Source organism: Heptranchias perlo, chromosome 14 (genome assembly GCF_035084215.1).
Source record: "Heptranchias perlo isolate sHepPer1 chromosome 14, sHepPer1.hap1, whole genome shotgun sequence".
NCBI classification, from domain to species: Eukaryota; Metazoa; Chordata; class Chondrichthyes; order Hexanchiformes; family Hexanchidae; genus Heptranchias; species Heptranchias perlo.
In genome coordinates this window covers 45,483,002-45,500,183 of record NC_090338.1, presented here as the reverse complement: position 1 = coordinate 45,500,183, position 17,182 = coordinate 45,483,002, and the positions used below count along the sequence as shown (strand labels likewise).

The following is a 17,182-nucleotide window of genomic DNA, read 5'->3' as shown; positions in this document are numbered from 1 at the left end:
GTATTAATTATGGTGAATCTCATTATTTTTAACTTCATAAGTTTTTTTGAAAAGTACCTGTTATATAAACAATGTAGAGCTGAATCATCATAACCAAATCTATGGAACAAATAATGGGGAATTCATTAAATCTTAGTGATTATGTGTGCAAGGATTATGGATGTGCTTCTTTACACCAACTAGTCGAGTAAAACTGGAGACTACAACAACATTTGTAATTCCTCTACCACTATCTGTTATTCTATATATTATAACAAAAGAATAACACTGGATCCATCAAGCTAATATCTGAGTTTGATTCGATAGAGTGAGCATTTGACGTTTCATTCTGGTCCCAACGGTGCATAACTAAATATTGATTTTCAATTTGCAATCGTATTAAATTTCAAAGTGACACATATTTGTGCTGTAACATTGTGGCGATTGTTAAAAGTTATCTTAAAAACTTCTTTCTGCTATGGTATTAGCTTTGCATTGAAGAAAGGAAGTGAGAAAGCTACTCACTAATCAATCATACTGAAATTCACCACTGGAAATAAAACAAAGTTAAAGGCATTACTCACTAAAATGATTCACCATGTATTTATTTTTATATTAATAATTTATACAAGTTTACTGTACCAAAATAGACTTCCAACCAACTACAGGTAAACAGTTTAACACATCTATTAGTATTTTTAGTAACCTAGAATCAACGATTTCTTGAATGTGTTCCAGGTGCCTTGATCCAACATTTAGGGCAATGTGTCAAACTAACAGTTCGCGTATTTGTTTTCTATTGATTATTTTGGAAAAGCGAGTAAATCATTGTTCAAATACCAAATAAATAAGACTACTTGAAGTAAGAATGTAGACCGATTGTTTTCTGCATATTCTATGCCTCAGAATAGCCTTTGGTGTCATAGCGTGGAGCTATTAGCTTCTTGGACAATCTTTTAATCGTGAATTTTTAAATCTTTCTGAATTTGTTTTGGAGAATGTCTGAGGTACATTTCTCTATATTTTAATATTATTTCACCTGTGGAATATTACAGACTAGAAATTGATTATACCTTTATCTGTATCCCATGCAATGTTGATTTTTTTTTGGTAGCCGTTATTGTTCTTTCTTTTTTACTTCAGATAACTAAGTAATGAATCACAAGTATTGCCCGTGCAACAATTGACCCCATATAGCCCTCTTGTTTCCTCCTTTTACGCCTCAGTTGTATGTATTATTATTCCAACAGTACACAGTTTGGGGGTTAATGGATAAATAGATTTCCCTTATCTTTCAAGCACTTCTGCCTCGTACGTGACGGGCGTATCACCTGCGAATAAAAACACGTTTGTGAACATTCCCGAGGTGGGAGGGAGGTGATTATACATCCGATAAATGTACAGATGTGCCAGTTTAGCGCAGGCAGACGGCATAACGAGCTAATTTTAGCAGTGTCTTTATTCCGGCAGCTGAAGTGGGCTAGAAGCAGGAACGGAGAGGAACTGTTCTTGTCAGGATTGGAAGACGCGGGAGGAGCTGTTTCTTCAGCACGTCAACAAGGTTTGCACCTTTTCTCCAATCCTTCGATCTCGAGCAACAAACTATTGCTAATATTTGGGTTCGTGCATAGCCAGCCCCATTTTCACATCAGGGCCCTACCCTGTTGCACACCCAGGAATTCCATGTATGCATGACACCACCATCACTAATAATAATTTCAATATATAAAATGTATTCTATAACCTACATATACAAAAGGAGGTTTACTGATTTCGGTGTCCTTTTAGATATTAGAGCATGATAATGCCGGAGCCTGCTGTGTTTAATTGGAATTTTAAAGAGAACGACTCATGTGTGTGAACAAGGCATTATACCATTGTGGCTATTACGTTTGCAACCTACAGGGTGTAAATAATCCGGGACATGCACAGACCAAGCGGAAACTTGAATGTAGGCTACGGTAATTGAAACCTGAGTAAACACAACTGGCAAGAGGTACGTTCTTACCAATTTCCCCTATCTTGTAATAACGCTTATCGTGTCCAATGACATTTAAGGGTAATATTCAAAGTAGTGAACGTGTGAATTGTTAGTTGAATCGCATCAGCTTCCGTAATGGTGAATGTGGGGTCGGTTCTCCCAACCGTTCCGCTCCAATCCGTCAACCTGTAACATAACGTGGGATCGTACAATCGCTCACATTACAGCAAAGATTAACATTAATATGCAGCGTTGCGTTTTAATGCACGGTCCATCGTCATAGAGAAATAAATCGTGTTGTGCACCTCGGGGTTTATACTTGTGATTCGATGGCGTATATAGCTGTATAGAATGAACAATGGGTATTCACGGCTGAGCCATAAAACGCTCAACAGTTAAAAATCTTAAAACCAGATCCACTGAAAGAGGTTAACAGCAATCGAAATACATTCGCACGATCATTTATAAATTATTAACAAAATGCAGACGCTACAATCGACCCCATATGGTGTCGGTGTATTGTCTACGATTCTTTTGAACAGGAAACATTGCTAACAGTACTGGAGAACAAGAGTTGCAAATGCAAATGTTAACCAGTGGTGTGTAATAGACTGAAGTGGAGATCCTTTACTTTGTGCCAAACAAAATAGATGACGGTTACATTACTTCAACACCGAAGATCAAATTAAAGTACAAGGCAAGGAGATTGCAATTTTAAAAAATGGATTAGGTAGTTATGAACGCACGAAGGTTATCAGGTTAGCTCCAATTATTGTGATAATAGGATTATACAGATAAATGCAAAAGTATAGGACGGCTTGTCTGCTGACCTTTAGACATAAGCCTTTGAAAGCGTGGTTCAACGAGACGAACAGGCAATTAGCTAAAGACAGGACTGCACACCTCTAGCCCCGAAGAACAGTTCAGTCGTTATGTTTAGGCTTTTACCTTTCAAAAACTGCATTTACACGTAAACAAAAAATAAACACATTTCTAACTCGGATCTTGCCTTTATTGAGTGGATAGTGTCTTATAGGATTAATTTGATTCTTGGACTAAAGGGTTTATCCCTAAGCGTATTACTCAATATGATTTATATGTGAAAATTTGAGTAGTTTAGTCCAAAGGGTAGATTAAATTGTTGTTGTCGTTGTATTGTTTTCCTATATTCAGATTATTGACAGATGCTGAAATCACATTAGACGTGTTATAAATTTTGTCTTTTATCAACACGTTTTCATCAGACTCATTTTAAATAGAATTGCATTTCCTGTAAAATACTAAGGAACATAGTTGCACCTCACCACAGGCGAACAATGAGTATTATTTTAATATGTTTACATGATGTTAAATTATGTGTGGAGTTCATGTTTTTGCAAGTTTAGTATTTGTATATAATGACAAGCTACCATCATATGTATTATTAAATGTAAATATTTAATATTGTGCAAGAAAATATTTAAGAATCGCTTATTGAACAACCTTACTTATTTTCTTGCTAAACCTGAAAATAAGATGACTGCTAATTCGAGCAATATCATTGTTATCCGTCTGTGTTTCTTTTGTTGGTGTTTTTCAATATTTGCAACTAGAGATACAAAACACTCAGATATTTTTGCTTAATATACAGTAGACCATAAATACAATCATATTACAAAAATGAGTACCAAAAAAATTGAAACTAATTGTTATTGATATAATCAGTTAAACCTCCGAATAGAAAGTTAGAGATAATGTTCCTGACTTTTACCCTTAGAAATGGTAAGACCTATTTTCTATTTTAAAGGTCTCTATCCCTTTTATGTTGCCTCGAGATTTGTGAGGCTTTCAAAGGGGAAGCAGAATTGAAGTAAGTGCAGGGCCATTGTTGCCAAATAATCAAGGCAGGAGGGAGCATTCCTGGCCTGCTGCCTTACTCTCCTTCTTGTTGGCCCATTGGGTATCGAGCTGATGACAGGACTTCTGCAGACTGGAGGGTCTGTGAGAATCCATGGGGCAGACTGGAGGGTCTGTGAGAATCCATGGGGCAGACTGGAGGGTCTGTGAGAATCCATGGGGCAGACTGGAGGGTCTGTGAGAATCCATGGGGCAGACTGGAGGGTCTGTGAGAATCCATGGGGCAGACTGGAGGGTCTGTGAGAATCCATGGGGCAGACTGAAAATACCTGATGGCAAGTTCCTTTATCTACTTCAATCACCAACCCAGGCGATCTTTGAGCCCAAAGGCCCTCTAGCAGCAGCCTGAAGGCCACGATGCCAGTAGATGGAAACATAGCTGAAGGCCTGAGAGGCCTGTAACTGTGCTCAAAGCTCCCCCCCCCCCCTTTTGCTGGCACTAGGCCCTATCAGAAAATAAGCCCCCAAAACATAAGGGGGGGGGGGGGGGGGGGTGCGCAGAGTAGAGTTAAGTTGCAGCTATACTAACAGTTTCATATTAATGAAAAATAATTTCAGGTGTGCATCAGTGTGAAAGTAACACTATCTTCTCAGGCAGCCATGGTTTGGCAATAAATATGTCTTTGCCAGCATGACCCATAACCTAAGAATAAATAAACCATTGTACTTTTCCCCCTCTGCTAATGTAATTCCATGCCCTATTTCTCTTTTTTTCTTCAACTAAGGACTGTGGCTGGCAACATCATATATTAATCTACAATAACTCATGGATCTCCCTCCTGATCAACAATACAGTAGTACTTTTCTGCTCATGCTTTCACTTTTGGTACCTTGCTCTCATACTAATCATAAACAAGATATGAACATACGACAGTTATAGTCAAAAAAAAAGACCAGTTGGTCCACCAAGACTGTCCCAAACCATCATGGTGCAACTGAGCATCATGATCTCCAACGTTCCCCACCCACCACCAGCCACAAGATATCCTGGGAGAATCAAAACAAAGAAAAACATTCTGGACCAATTCATGGAAAAATAAATCTGGGAAATTCCTCTCTGACCCCACCCCCCACCCCACCAAGGCAATCAAAACGAGTTTCAGGAGATAACAAAGGCCATGAGATGCATCACCCTTTATCCCACCTACCTTGTGTGTACAGTGAAATCAGCCACAGCTAGGAAATTATCCAGCACTCTTTTGAACACTTGCAGTGAATCTGCATTCACTGTATGAGCTGACAACTTGTGCCAAAGATCAGTGAACCTATGCGAAAAGAAAACCTCCGGACATCTAACCTTGCTCAATGCTTATGTAACTTATGCACACGTTTCCTGGTTCTCCCTAACCAATCTAATTCAAATAATCCATCCACATGGACACAGTCCGGGCCCTTAATTATTTTAAAGACCTCAATCAAATCTCCCTGAAGTCTACGCTTCTTTAGAATCAGAAGATCCAGCTCTCTAAGCCTAAATTATTTTACATTTATCCATGTAGAATTGCATTTGTCACCCATTTGTCCAGATATCCAAAAGATCTAAAACATTTTGAATCTGATTACATTCTCATTACTTGTCCTTTTTAAACTGTTCACCCATTAGATCTCTTAAGATCCTTTCAAATGTTTGTCCACAACAGACATTACACTTACTGGTTTATAGTATTCAGGTATGTGTCACAACCCTTTTTAAAAATAATCTGGTTATGTTAGCTATTTTCCAATCCTTGGGAATCGCTCCCAAATTTAGTGAACTTACTATTTACTAAAGTTTCACAAGTATATTTTGCAACATTTAGTTTATTCTTAATATTGAAGCTCCAAATTCAGTATTACTGTTTTCAGTTCTTTCATGTTGTTATCCTTTACTTTTTTGATGGTATGTGCCACACAGAAGAATAGAAAACATCTCCAGACCAAAGGGGGAAGTGTTGGGTTGATCATTTAGCGTCAGATATTCTTTAATATCATGCTGAACCTCAACTATTTGGTTGTTATCCTGTAACTAACCTCCTAAAAGAAACAGAATCTGTGTATAAAATGCTCAGCTTGACTTAGATGGAGGCATGGGCTGATACAATGATCACATCAAGTCCAATAATTACTGCTGTTGGAGGAGACTCTCACACAGTCAAACTCAGGATTAAATGAGTTAGCAAGGAAACTAATAATTGTGACTAGCGGAATGAAGCAACTTGCAGCCTCCTGATTCAAATCATCCCATGACTCCAGACTAACACATATTTAAGATAACAACATTCTTATTATTCCTGAGAAATATTTGATATCAATTCAGATCTTTAAAATAATAAACAAACAGGAGTCCACTGACAGCTATTGAGAAAAATAAGTATTTTTATCAATTATTGCAGGCTTTGATTTTGTTGTTGTGGTAATGAAGGGTTGCCTTGGTAACACAATTCTACACCTCGCTTTCTCAGTGTACAAAGAATTGTTTGATACAATGAGAGGTAGATTAGCATGTAATTAATGGAGTCTTGTTCTGTTTCCGTTTCAGACTATAAGAAAGTTAATGTACTTAGCAGTAAATATTTTAGAAAGAAGTACATGTTTGCGACAGATTCTGCTTGGTCTGCTAAGGATCAAATTTGTTCTTAGACTTGGAAGGGGATTAATGAAAAAGAAAAGACAATGGGAGATATCTATAAGCCATGTTAACACTCTTTTCATCTTATACAAATTAGAACCACTTTTGTTATGAGTTCCAAAATTATGTTTACATTATATCAGTATTACAAAAACAATGTATTAGTTATACAACCCTACATTAAGTATTATAGTGTTAAATGCATCAGATAAATCTTTGAGTTCCGATGTATAGACTTAAATATCTCCTCATTGTTATCTCACGGAGATGTAACATTGAATCTAGTTGAATACAAGACAGGCAGTCAGTACACCTCCTCTCATCTATCCCATATAATTTTCTGTGGTTGGAGTCAGGTCTCAGGCAGGTCAGAGTTGGGTCATGGCTTGCAAATATTAAGTGAAAATTCAATGGCTACCATTGTAATGTGATAGGCAATGTTCAGAACTGCATCACATTATGCAGAACAAAACAGGATGAACTAAATAATGTGCAGTATCCAAAATGATTAGTGTGAGAATGCAAATGTTACTTTTTATCCAAGTATTTATTACATAGATTCACTAAGATGGATTAGGGTGAAAACATCAAGTGTTTCACCTAATTGAATACTTTTGAATTTGATTAAAAAATAGTATGTTAAGTGGGAACCTAGTGAAGCTGTTACAAAGCACCCTTCAAACTATTAAGGTCATAAGTTAAGTCCCGCACTCCGCAGATTCTCAGAGCTGCTAGCCAGATATAGTTAATGAGAATTGTTACAGCTCAGATGTACCTGATGATTTTCTTGTCGTAATCTCGCTTCCTGTTGAATTAGCTACATGCTATAATTGCATTGAAGTTAGAGAGGAGCTGGTGGACAGTTTGCTTGTGCAGCTGAAGAAAGGTTTACAGAGATGCGCCGTTAACATGAACGAAGGTTAAAATAGGAAAATGGGAAGAAATGTAAAATAAAAATCAGTATATATCAAGAGTGCTTTCAGTAAAATAAAAATCTGCATTATGAGTGCTTTCAACAGTAAAAGATCCACAGAAGTTAGGACCATTGAAGTTGCAGTGACAGTGCAGTTTTATCATTCACCAAGGTGTACACAAGTAGGACAAATGACAGGAATATTGCCATGGATTCAGCACCAGCTGTGTTGTGTTTATTTTACTGAAATCTAATGCCTGTCTTTGTGCAAGGCTACACAATCCTTGAAAAAATGTTGGCAGAACTCCATAAAGCACAGTAAAGTGGTACTATACCACCAGGAGTGAATAAGATAGTTCTCTGTAAATGTTATGTGACTTATTTAAAACAAAATTGATCTTTACATTAGATACACGGTGAAACAACACTACCATTATTATGTAATAGTAAACTAACATAATAAATCAACAAATTTGACTACGACAAAAGTGTTCCCATTGCTGATAGTTTTCAGGCTACAAAATCAAATAGTTTACATTTGAAATCAATGGTGCCCAGGTATACTATAAAGACATTTTAGGTTAAATCTCGGCCTAAACAATCACAGAAGCTGTTGCATCACAGAGTCCTGTGGGCTGAACAGTAAGGTTTATGATAAGTGCAGGTGGTTGTGATATCATGAATTCCACCTAAATGGGTCTCAGAAGAGTGCTTTCTATTTTTAATATGCTCGCAAATGGAAGAATTGCAATATCAGGAAATAATATTTAGGGTAGTTATCCCATCAAAAGTACTAAGCACTTGAGTAATAATTGCCTTTCTAGTGTAATTAACACCACACTGATGTGTTATGAATATGACAACTGGAGGATGACTTGGTGTCTAGTGCCAAGGAATTATGTATTGCATATTTTTGATGATTTTCAAAGTGAGGCATGCGAGTGTGGAAATCCACTTTGAAACACCCAGGCCTAGAAATTCGGTTTTTGAGGCCCCCAGTGTCAGGATCAAGCTCTTCCATTCATGGAAAGCATCAGATGCAGTGTAAAATGCCCTCTGCTCCAACACGGGGCATTTTCCAGGTGTCAGCCACTAGAGCTTTTAATATAAAAAATATTCATGCAAGAAGAACAATTTACAAAGAGAACAAACTGTGCGAATCCAAATGAGCTGATTGAACACTTCAGAGTCATACCCCAGAAACAATACAGAAAAGTCCATTTCACAGAGATATCAATCATTGTGGAAACAATACTGGTCAGGAGGGTAACAATATTCAGCTCAGTTGCATACTCCACACCATACTAGAAAATAAGCTTGGGAGGACGATATCAGTAGGCTAATGCTATGACTACCATCTGTTGAACTTTGCAGGAGGCCAGGAACCAGACAACAAAGTAGAAATTGACCTTAAACTGTCAGACGTGGAAGGCAATGGATGGTAAGACAGAAAGTACACAGAGTAGTACATGTACCAATCATAGAAAGCAAACAATTTTTGCTTTGTCCCATTTGTTAACCTTTATTTCTAACTGTGCAAAGGGTAAAATAAGTTCAGGTAATGGGAATGTTTTCCAGTCTAACGTGTTTTACTATATTAGACAATTTATATATCCAGCAATTTTGAGCAAGTCCGTGTAATTGTTCTTACAGGTGCAAGACTGGTATGAGGAGTACGTGTGTGTGCCTGGTTTCAGCCAGACAAGGACATGCCATTTCTCAGCTTGCCACAGGAGATTGTGTTAACTGAAATAAGAGGCAATCAGATTTTTTCTAATCTCCTGCACATATATTACCTCATCATTTGCTGCTCATGCAATTGAAATCTCACTGGCCATAACATGGGTGCTTTCCTGATTTAGTTCAAGATAAGCTTCTTCTCAATTGGAGGTTATGCAGAAAACCACAATCATTTTGCACACTTTGGCTGGCTCACTGAGTCATAGCGTAATTCTTTCTCTACCGTTCTCCTCTTCCCATTCCAAATGATCGAAGCATCAGAATCAAGCACATTTGTCTACTTAATGGAAGGGTATGTTGTCTTGAGTGCTTATTTATATTTATACTCTGCCGATGTCTGTGGATTATGCAACAGGAATTTGAACCACAGTTTCAGGTCATAACAAAATCCAACTGTCAGTCTTGCAGTTGGTCATTGCATTCAAATGTTGCAATCACAAGAAACTAGCTGAATAGAAACAAGTAAGATGTTGATCACAGGACTATATATTCACACACAAAAACCTTCATTGTGTTTCTTAAACCATCAGCACAGTGACTGGAATCCTTTTGATGTAGCCATGGAATTGACCCTATGTATGTCCTTATCTCTATGTGAATGCAATCAGTAACTCACGTGACCTTGGGGAGTGGGGAATGTCACAGAAACCACCCGTGAGCCAGGCTTCTGTCAAAATCATGATGTCAATGCAATTATCCACATTAAGGTCATTGATGGCAAGAGCCTTGTTCACAATTGAACGGACATTCAGAAAGGAAAGGAGAGGGACTGTTACTGTTGATCTGCTGGCAGAGCCCAGGGGGACAGTGGTGGGTGGAGTGAGCAGGATTGGAAGGAGGTTGGTGAGATCAGGCCCCAGCTGGTACGTTGGGCAGGAAGGTTCGCAAGAGGGGAGAATGGGGCAGTTCAGCTTTCTGCCTTCATAGAGGCAGCAATCAGTGCTTTGATGGGCCCCTCGGAGATTGCCAAGAGAGGCACAGAGGATTGCTGAGAGCTTATCCCGAGGGATTAAAGCCTGGGACAGTGGCAAGAAAGTAGGAAGGCAGAGGAATAGTGAAGAGTTGGGATAGGGATTTGGGAGAGCAAAGTAGCTGAGAGGATAGAAATGAAAGGTGACATGACTGGGTGACAGGAAAAAGAGGAGACAGGAGAGAAGGACCCAAGAGGGTTCAAAAGGAGAGAAGAAAAAAGCGAGCGAAAAATAATGGGATCAGGTCCTGAGCAGCCATAATGCGCACGCGAATGGACATGGTGAATTCAGGATCCACAGGCTTGGCAAAGATTAGGATAGATATGTCACCTGGTTGTAAACAAAGGAGAAAATAGGAGAGTCCTAAGTTAAAGTTAGAGGTCCTGTGGTGGGATGAAATTGACTTGCAGACAGGACAGAGTAAGCTGGGAGCATCGACAAATCAATGTTCAGGTTTGGAGACAGTTGTGAAGAGTGAGTGAGTCCAGGAGCTGTTTGAAGGGCAGAGTATTAGTGAGCTTACTGCTGGAGGTTGTCCAGTGAAAAATAGAGAGCCGAGGAGACGTGGAGAGTTGACCATGAGCCAACAGAAGTTGATCCAAGGGCAAAGGATAGCAACGGATGGCCATGGAAAGAGTTGCAAAGTAGAAGAGCTTATTAAGGAGCTGCCAGCACAGGAGCCATCTTGAGTCTCTCTAGTATTTTTTGGCTCCTCTGGTTCTAAACTCATCCTGAGTGATAGGGTCTTAGTGCACAATATGTTTGTATGAGTTTGATCCTGATCTGACTCCGGAGAGAAGTGGTGTTCACTTTTTGGAGTATAATTCCAGTGCGGTGTCAATCCCCATTTAAAAAGGTTCTCAGTGGGTTCAAGGGACCCTCTGAGCACTTTTTAAATTTACCCTTAGTTGATTTAAATGTACAGTGTGGATGCTCCTGCCTGCATTCTTTAAACATTTAGTTCTTAAATTTTCATAGAAATTGACTCAGTCTCCTGCTTTAATTTTATGGGTAAACAGCAGAACCCCAGAGAAACAGTGGGAAATGGCTATTTCGCTGTTTTCCAAGTTACCGCAAGATATCCGGACAACCCCTGTGGAAATTCAAGGCCTTAAATTTTAACCACTGAGCAAGGAGAGCCTATCACCCCACATGCACAAAGCTCATCTCCAAATTGATTTTACAGAAGGAAAGAATGACATCAGCTAGTGCTTATGGGAATTCTGTTGCATTATTGGAACAATTACAGAGCTGTCTAGGGTTACTACTTGCTCAAGCAAAACATTAATAATTAAAGTATAGCTATGTTATCAAATGCAAAAGAAGACTTTCACTTCCTGCCATTATTTCAATTCACTATAAAGATCACAACAATGTACTCTAATGTGATCATTTACATTTACTGGCGATCTGCTTTCAGTAGTTTCAGAATCTATACATTTGACTATAAAATGGACCACAGTATTTCAAAGTGTGATCTAAATTGCAGATCAAAGAGTTATGCAGTAGGCATACCTTTTCAGCCGAGCGCTTTACAGCTTAGATGCTTTGGGGTATTTTAGATCAGTAATTAATAATTTCCTTTATAGAGGCATTTGTAGAGACATTTGGGCAATCAACAATCATTCTCCAATAATTAACTTTATTTTTGCAAATAGCCGTTGATCAAAATATTTGATAATATAACAATCATCAAGTGCAGTCAGTTATCTTCAAATTTAAAACACTAATCATAATGCTTCTAAAAGACAAAATAAATAAATTAGGAAATACTGATTGCAGATAATGATTTTCATGTCCTCCATTCACCTTTCTCTTCCCCATTTCCATAGTCAACCATTATGCATGCTGTACTGTGCAATTGGAGAAGGGGTGGATTAAGGGTCAATGCCAGAGCCAATTGACTGTTGACAGGCATTTGTAAGTCGGTGAAAGCAGAATTATCAGGCAGTAGTTGTCTAGAGGCACTATGAAGCTGTTAATTCTAAACTGCACTACCCATTCTTAAAATCAAAATTCATTATCTTAGTAATGTGAACCATAGGGCGAATTTTAAGTCCCTTTGTCTAGTGAAAACCGGGTGGAATGGGTGTTAAAATCCAAGCAATACACTTACCACTCGTTTCCCACCCTACAGCTATTTTAACGCCACAGTTTTCTTGAATGGCTGACTCAGGAAGAGCACCATAAATATATGAAAATAGGACCCGCCATACTATTTTAACTGTTTACTGAGTGGGACGCCCACCACGAATGCCCCGCTGACTAAAAATTGGTGGAGATAAAACTTTTCTTCTCTGGGTCCCACAAAGTTTGAGATGCTGCTGCCTCGGGTTCCACTCCACCCCTCACCACACCCCCATACTCGCCCTTAAAATCCTCCCCTCCCCCCCACCCTGCCACCATGACTTACTTGACCGGCAGTTTGGTGGCATCGGTGCTGCCCGATCTTCGTAGGGCCAAAGCTGGAGAGTTGCCTCTGGAATGCTTGTTTTGGGTGGGCAGCTGGTCGGTGGGATGATAATGAAGTCCGCCTGTTAAAAAGGATCAGGCCTCCCACTGCAGCTCCCGAGTGGGCAGCCTGCGCATCCTATTGGCTTCCTCCTGGGAGTTAACAATTCCCCCTCATGTTACAGAGTTTAGAGTCATGGACTCTAGCCAAATTTATAAGATATTAAGGGGAACAGATAGGGTGGATAGAGAGAAACTATTTCCACTGATTGGGGATTTTAGGAGTAGGGGGCACAGTCTAAAAATTAGATCCAGACCTTTCAGGAGTGAGATTAGAAAACATTTCTACACACAAAGGGTGGTAGAAGTTTGGAACTTTCTTCCACAAACGGCAACGGATAGATAGCTTTTTGACAACCAAAGGTATTAAAGGATATGGGCCAAAGGCAGGTATATGGAGTTGGATCACAGATCAGCCATGATCTTATCAAATGGCGGAGCAGGCAAGAGGGGCTGAATGGCCTACTCCTGTTCCTATGTTCCTAGATTTTTGGAGCATGTATTATTACTCAGAATGCTGATATATTGCAACTGTGGTGTTTTTTTGTTTTCTCCTGGGCTGGATGAGTACCACTCCCTTTCTTCCTTTTCCCTCTTGCAGTTCTACCTTGGAGGGAAAGATGTACTAAAGGAAGTGGCCCTGGAAATAGTGGATGCATTGGTGATCATCTTCCAAAATTCTATAGACTCTGGAACAGTTCCTACAGATTGGAGGGTGGCAAATGTAACCCCACTATTTAAAAAAGGGAGAGAATAAACAGGGAATTACAGACCAGTTAGCCTAACATCAGTAGTGGGGAAAATGCTAGAGTCTATTATAAAGGATGCGATAACAGAACACTTGGAAGGCGTTAACGGGATTGGACAAAGTCAGCATGGGTTTACGAAAGAGAAATCATGCTTAACAAATCTCTCAGGAGTTTTCTGAGGATATTACTAGAAGAATAGATAGGGGAGAATCAGTGGATGTGGTGTATTTGGATTTTCAGAAGGCTTTTGATAAGGTCCCACACAAGAGGTTAGTGTGCAAAATTAAAGCATATGGGATTGGGGGGAATATACTGGCATTGATTGAGAATTGATTGTCAGACAGGAAACAGACAGTAGGAATAAACGGGTCTTTTTCCGGGAGGCAGGCAGTGACTAGTGGGGTACCGCAGGGATCAGTGCTTGGGCCCCAGCTATTCACAATATATATCAATGATTTGGATGAGGGAACTGAATATAACATTTCCAAGTTTGCAGATGACACAAAGCTGGGGTGGAATGTGAGCTGTGAGGAGGATGCAAAGAGGCTCCAATGTGATTTAGACAAGCTGGGTGAGTGGGCAAGAACATGGCAGATGCAGTATAACATGGATAAATGTGAGGTTATCCACTTTGGTTGTAAAAACAGAAAGACAGATTATTATCTGAATAGTGATAGATTGGGAAAAGGAGAGGTGCAACGAGACCTGGGTGTCCTCATACACCAGTCACTGAAAGCGATCATTCAGATGCAGCAAGCAGTTAGGAAGGCGAATGGTATGTTGGCGTTCATTGCAAGAGGATTTGAGTACAGGAGCAGGGATGTCATACTGCAGTTATACAGGGCCTTGGTGAGACCACATCTGGAGTATTGTGTGCAGTTTTGTTCTCCTTATCTGAGGAAGGATGTCCTTGTCATTACTAGACTGATTCCTGGGATGGCAGGACTGACGTATGAGGAGAGATTGGGTTGACTAGGCCTATATTCACTAGAGTTTAGAAGAATGAGAGGTGATCTCATCGAAATATATAAAATTCTAACAGGATTAGACAGACTAGATGCAGGGAGAATGTTCCCGATGGCTGGGGAATCCATCACCAGGGGTCACAGTCTCAGGATACGGGGAATGCCATTCAGAACTGAGATGAGGAGAAATTTCTTCACTCAGAGGGTGGTGAACCTGTGGAATTTTCTACCACAGAAGGCGGTGGAGGCCAAGTCATTAAATATATTCAAGAAGGAGATAGATATATTTCTTAATGCTAAAGGGATCAAGGGATATGGGGAAAAAGCGGGAACAGGGTACTGAGTTAGACGATCAGCCATGATCATTTTGAATGGCGGAGCAGGCCCGAAGGGCCTACTCTTGCTCCTATTTTCTATGATTCTATGATTCAATACAGTTCACTTACTGAGGAAAGGCTCTGCAAACTTTTCCCCAGTGCCTCAAGATAAATAAGCAAAACTTTGGAATATCCACTTAACATTACATTCTACATTAGACAGCCTTGCTAATGGAATTTCCATGGTTGCAGCAGCCCATTTCAATTAGTCGACTGAATTTATTTTTAATAGTACCATAAGAAACATTAAATAATAATAGTCAATAGTGGAGGAGGTCGAACACGGGTCTGGAATTTACAGAAAATTGAGGTTGTCTCACCCTCTAGAAATTTGAATCGCTGGGCAGCTGAAATTTTCTGTCTAGTCTTAGCGCAGTGACCCTTCCAGCACCAGTGGCTTCACATGGAGCAGGGCTAATGTCAGCTCATCCTCATTACACACACCCACCATTTATATCAGCATGCAAGTTATCGTTCTCATAGCCCTGTTATTTTCTTTCTTTTATTATTTTTAAAGTTAAAAAAAATTGGTGTGAACCATCACTTTACTTCATGCTGGTAAACATGACAGTTGTAAAAAAAAATGATATATTAACAAACAAAACAAAAATACAGTCCTCATGTATTGTCCAGCATGAAAAATAGTATAGGGTGATTTTTACTCGAGGCGCACAATGGTGGGTGGTGGGCAGAGCCAGCTGTTAGCGCCGTGAAGCCCAAGCCATTTAGAGGCCTGGGTCTCATTTACATGCAGCGGGCATCCAGCTTCAGCTTGCTGGTAGTGGAAGGGCAGGAAATCAGCCAGCTTCCATGCTGAGTCAGCCGACAGTCAGAGCCGGGGGTGGGGAGGGAGTTGCTTGGTGTAGGCTATATCAGAGGGGGCCTCACATGGGCTGGCAGTGGGCCAGACCCATGCTCCCCCTGGCTCCACCAAAGAAGAAATTAAACATTTCCTGGGCTTTTTTTATTGAGTAGCCTCCTTTAAGGACCGCTGGTTAGGCTGCTCAACGCCTGGTACAAATGGGTGGAGTATGTGTCACCCATTGTATCTCAAAATTGCATTTGGGGGTCCTATGTACGTCATAAGACCCTGATTTGCATATTATCTAGCAGCCAGAATCCTTAGGATGGCAAATCAGCTATTGTAGCATGTGTTTAAGGTGGAGCAGTTGACTTGCAGCCCAAAGGTATACATTGTGTACACCCTGGCTGTAAATGCTAAGCAGGTCAATCAACATCAGAAAGTGAAAGCAAGGTTTATGTATTGGGTGTGACCCTTCAATAGAATAATGTTTTACTGAAGGATTACATTGGGAACTTTAATAAATCCTTATCTTTCAGATCCTGATAAATCTGCTGTATATTTCCATCACTTTCTAATTCTAATAGACAAAAATGCTTTTTTTTCCCCCTTATAGAACTTGACACATGGCTTTTGAGAATAAATAACAGTTAAATAAATAAATAACTCTAACTTCTGTTCTTTGGGGAATGAAAATTAATGGGGTTTATGCCAGGTCACAAAATAATTACTAGATCAATGTGCATGCATCAGTACCAATGAGGACAGCGTCCATAACTAATTTGTCAATGATTATAAATTTGGTCCTTGCAGACAGGGATGATCGGATAGTTATGTAAATAAATTGAAATTAAGCTGACAGATGTCAGATAATTATCCAAACACTTTAAAATAAAATCATGTTTACCTGGAAGCAGGAAGGTTCTGTTCAAGATGGACGGGTTGCACCTCAACAGAGCTGGGACCAATGTCCTCACGGGGAGGTTAACTAGTATTGTGGGGGAGGGTTTAAATTAATTTGGCAGGGGGGTGGGCACCAGGATGAAACATTAGAGAGGAGAAACGAGGTGCACAGAAGACTGGGAGAGACAAATAGCACCAGAGTAAAGAATAGTTCAGAAATAAGAGGGATCAAACAGGGGGGATATGCAAGGCAGTCTAAGATGAGTTTGGAGTGCATGTGCGTAAATGTACTTAGAGTGGTAAATAAGTTTGGTGATCCTCAGGCTTAAGTCACCACATGGGACTATGATGGAGTGGCAATAAAGGAGACCTGGTTCAAAGAAGGGGAGGATTGAGGACTTAATATTCCTGGCTACAATGTATTTAGGAAAGAAAGGAGGGGGTTGGCAGTATTGATCATAGAAACTATTATAGCACTGGAAAGGGTTGATGTAGTTGAGAGGTCAAAGACAGAATCTATTTGATTAGAATTGAGGAACAATAGAGGAGCTATTACGTTACTGGGTGTATATTATAGGCCGCCAAATAGTAGGAAGGAGATAGAGGAGCAAATTTGCAGGCCAATTACAGAAAGATGCAAGAACTATAGTGTAGTGATAATGGGGGACTTCAATTATCCCAATATAGACTAGGATAGTAACAACGTAGAGAGCAAAGAGGGGGATGAATTCTTGAAATGGGTACAAGAGAACTTTCTTGATCAATGTGTTTCCAGCCCAACAAGGAA

The 17,182-nt window shown here is 39.7% G+C and overlaps 1 protein-coding gene across 2 annotated transcripts in view; it reads left to right on the top strand.

Annotated features, from left to right (window-relative positions):
* The first annotated feature begins 1,467 nt into the window (after window positions 1-1,467).
* The window catches only part of LOC137332132 (complexin-2), a 225,138-nt gene continuing 209,423 nt past the window's right edge, over window positions 1,468-17,182 (top strand). The window contains exons 1-2 of one of the 2 annotated variants that reach the window (XM_067995837.1): window positions 1,468-1,540; window positions 1,885-1,975. The gene's annotated coding sequence lies outside the window, so the exon portion shown is untranslated. The remainder of the gene's footprint in view (window positions 1,541-1,884; window positions 1,976-17,182) is intronic. The other variant, XM_067995838.1, reaches the window with a different exon arrangement.